Consider the following 4,246-nt stretch of genomic DNA (forward strand, 5'->3'; position numbering starts at 1 on the left):
GCCATGTCTTCTGCCCACCCTCTAATCCTCACTGAAGTTCCCCTACTTCTTGTTCCTGAGACACATGGATGCTTAAGCGCCTGTCTAGGTGGCAAAGATGGAAAAGTCTGAGGCTTCTTGTGAACATTGCAAACCAATGCAAGCTTTGTGTGGCTGGATAGAGTATGAGGAGCACATAGAGACCTGGGCCAGGTCCTTCACTGTGGGGCTGGTTCCGGGAGCATCAGGGTGTCAGGTGGAGGCTGGGGAACAGATTGCTCAGAGCTCAGGGTGGAAATATATCCTGCCATTCCACCCCCTCCTTTCCTATTCCTGTCCTCCTGGGGCGAGAGAGAACAGACAACCGACAGACAGATCCACGGTACCAAGCAGCTTTATTGGAAGCACTGCAGTCTAGCCACAGAGAGACGGTGTTCTAGCCACACAAACTCTCTTGTCCACACTCACATCGACTCTCTAGGCACAGACTTGGCTGGGTTAGGTCTGGGACAGAGCATCAGGAGGCCTGGTCCTCTCTTCTGGTCCTTGGTTTCCTGGGCCAGAGTGATTCACATCTCTTTACTCAAGACACAGGGCTCCTTCTGGTGCTGTTGCCTTTGTTCTAAGGGGAGGGAGGAGAGGCAGGGTCATGAGCTGGAATCTCGGGGTGTTGGGAGGGTGGAGGCAGGACTGAGGAGGGTCAGGCTTGCCTTGGCAGAAGACTTCTTCAGTCTTCGGATGATGCGATCCACCCAGGGCTGGTCTGGAGGTGCACAGAGCTGATAGCCCCTTAGTGTGGTGAACCTGTAGCCAGAGGTTGGAGAGAATAAAAGCCCTGGAACCCAGTTTCCTAGCAAGCTCTAAAGTAAGGAACGGAGGCTTGGAGACTATTTGTAGGGACCTGTTTCATGGGCTTCCATGAAAACTGGGCTCGGCCCTGAGTTCAGGGTTAAAGCCATGATGGCATCAGCAAGGGCTCATGGGGGGATGGGGCTAGATATTCTTTCCACAAGCAATTCACACAACAGCAGGCACCCTGCAGCCATCTTCATTAAGAAGGTAGCGGAAGGCTTTCACGATGTTCCCAGGGATGGGGCGCTGGGTCACAGACAGGCAGCAGTCTTCCGCATCATTAGCACCCCCCAGAGTTGGGGCTGAGATAGGAGAAAGAAGGGGAGAAGACCCTGAGACCATGAGGAAGGGAGGCCACAGTCCCTAAGTGGCTTTGATAGCATCTCTCTGTGTGTGATTGCTGGACCTGATATTCAGCCTTGAGTGCCACTGTGGCTCAGTTGGCTGCTGAACATATTGTAGTCTTCTAAGCCATTTAGTAAATAACCATTTTTCAACGTATCCCAAATGCTGGGGTCATACACCCTTTCCCAGGTTTTCTCAGCTTTTACAGTGTTTTAGCATATGGAGAGTTAACAGGAGAATGCTGGGACAGGGGAGGCTTGCCTCTGCTGAGACTCCTTCAGGTTTCTGAATGACTACAGCAGATGGCTGCCATACCCGGAGTCCCAGCTACCAGGAGGAAAGCTGAGATGTAGGATCACGTGAGCCCAGGAGATGGAGGCTAGCCTGGGCAACATGGACAGATGCTTTCTCAAAAGCCAAACTAAACCAAACTAACCAAACCAAACCAAGCCAAACCAAACCAAACCAAGGCCCTTAAAAATGCAACCCCCAAAAGGGGAACAAGTTATTAAGCATGTCTTCAGTGTTTCTTGTTCTCTCAGATGGAAGCAAATACACAGCAAAGCTCTCACCCCCACAACCCCAGTGGTGCAATTGAAACCAGGGTTTCACCCAGGCAAGGCAAACACTCCACCCACTTAATTATAGTCTTAGGTCCCTCAAGGAAGATACACTGTTCCTTCCTTCTGCTGCCTGGAAGCTGAGGTAACAGGACATGGAGCCCACAGCTATAAGCCCCAGGATATGACAGAGCTGAGCCACATTGGAATCCTGGATACAGGCACACTCATATTGACAGGCACACACAGAAGGCATAAGGAGCCCTTGGATCCACTGACTCTGAACTCGGAGGGTCTTTCATGACCATTGTAACAGTCTAAGACCTACATATTGTCCACAGGTCACTGTGGCCCCTACCGTAATCATCTCCAAAGCCTTACCTGGGAAGGTCCAGAGAACCAGCAGGCTGAAGGCCAGGAGTGGGGTCACACGGGGGGCCGTGGCAGACGATCTGAGGCAGGCCACAGAGAGTGAGTGAGCCTGAGAGACTGTGTGCGCAAGAATCTGAGAGGCCGAGGCTCCGACGGGTTCACAGGGGAGTGACGGGAATCGCTCAGATGTCCTCCTGTGGCATGAAGGGGTTCAGGAGCCAAGTGCAAGTGAGCTTGTGTGTGCCCCAGTGAGCCTGCTTGAGCCTGCTGAGGCTGCCACCAGCTCCAATTTATGCCTTGAGCTTTCACTTTCTGTCCCAAAATTCCCCCTCGATGGCCCGTTCTTGGTCTTCCCCTTTATCCCCCTCTGCCCCCCTTTTTTTTCTGGCAAAACATGACCTTGGCTTCCTTCTTCCCCCCACTCAGAGTCTTCACCCTCTGCTTTCTTTGGCTTTAGCTCTGAGAACTGCAAAAGTCTGGGAAAAAAAAAATCCGTGTCCTGTCAGTTCCAGGGAGGGCTTGCGTTGTCCTCTGGATAGTGGCATTAGCTGGGTAGTTAGAGCCCAGTGGGCTTCTCTACACCCTCACCACTTTCTTCTTTCTGATGAGGCCGGTTTTGAAGCCAGCTCCATGGTACCTTCAGAGCAAGCGTGAGAGCCTGGATGGTCTTTCCTTGTCATCACAGTGCCTTCCAAGTCACCATCTGGGGGCCAGTCCCTCTCTTGGAACAGGCTGAGCTGGAAGGGAAGGTTCCTAAGGAGAGGGCCCAGGCCTCCTAGCCCACAGCTCAGGTCCCTGTGAATCAGCTACCTGGATCTACAGGCATTGTTCATTTTCTCAAATCCAAAGCCTAGGTCAGAGGAACAGCTGGAGGGAGCACAGGCTGGAACAGCCCCCTCCATCTTTCCCTTCTCTCAGTCCTGGGAACCTAGAGGGGATTTCTAAGGAGAGGGGCTAGCCAGCTCCTTCTGAGACAAATCCCTAAATTTCAAGGAATTGAAAGATCAGGGAGGAATAAGTGATTTCCCATCCTTGTGAGAAAGACCAGAAGAGAAGACTGCAAAAGAACAGCTAATATATGGCGTACCCACCCAGCCCTTTGCACCCACACTTGGGGTCCTCTGTATGTGTGTGTCAGATGGGAACATCCACATTCGTGTGCACGCCACGCAGAGGCCTGAGGTTGATATCAGGGACCTCGTCCATGACTCTACACCTTAGCTCTGGAGACAGGGTCTCACTGAACCTGGAGCTCACTGACTTGCTAATACCAGCTGTGACCAGCTGTGAGCTTCAGGCTCCCCCTTTGTCTCTGCTTCACCAAGCACGAAGGTTACAGGTGTGTGCCACTGCGTGCCTACTTTTTAAGGTGGGTTCCGGGGATCCAAATTCAGATCCTTGCGCTTCATAGCAGGCCCTTCACTCTCAGAGCCATGTCTCAAGCCATTGTCTCCTCTTTCTCACCAGGGAAGGCAAATGTGTTCTTACATCCTGACTTAAAGATAGTTGGAAATTATGATTATTTTTCGTGTGTGTGTGTGTGCCTGGGAGGAGGTGGGCACATGTCATAGCACAGGAGTGGAGGTCAGAGGTTAACTCTGAGGGTGTTGACTCTCTCTTACCGCTGTGGAAGTCCCAGGGATCAAGCTCAAGTGACCAGCTGTGATGGTTTGTACGTGCTTGGCTCAGGGAGTGGTACTATGAGGAGGTGTAGCCTTGTTGGAGTAGGTGTGTCACCGTGGGCATGGGCTTTAATACCCTCATCCTAGCAGCCTTCAGAACAAGACGTGGAACTCTCAGCTCCTCCAGGCCCATGTATGGCTGGATACTACCATGTTTCTACCTTGATGATAATGGACTGAACCTCTGAACCTATAAGCCAGCCCCAAGTAAATGTCGTCCTTATAAAAGTTGCCTTGGTTGTGGTTTCTGTTCACAGCAGTAAAACCCTAAGACACCAGGCTTGACATTGAGTGCATTGACCTCCTAAGCTGGCCCTACAGTTCTCACATTTATCAGTTTTCATTCATTAGTAATAATCACAATAGCACCGGGCGTGGCGGCACACGTCTTTAATCCTAGCAATCGGGAGGCAGAGGCAGAGGCAGGTGGATTTCTGAGTTCGAGGCCAGCCTGGT

General features: G+C 51.8%; 1 pseudogene; it reads right to left on the reverse strand.

Annotated features, from left to right (window-relative positions):
* On the reverse strand, positions 358–2,213 carry Ccl19-ps3 (chemokine (C-C motif) ligand 19, pseudogene 3; annotated as a pseudogene).

The sequence above is a fragment of the Mus musculus genome (genome assembly GCF_000001635.26).
Source record: "Mus musculus strain C57BL/6J chromosome 4 unlocalized genomic contig, GRCm38.p6 C57BL/6J MMCHR4UN_CTG4".
In the NCBI taxonomy this organism is placed as follows: Eukaryota; Metazoa; Chordata; class Mammalia; order Rodentia; family Muridae; genus Mus; species Mus musculus.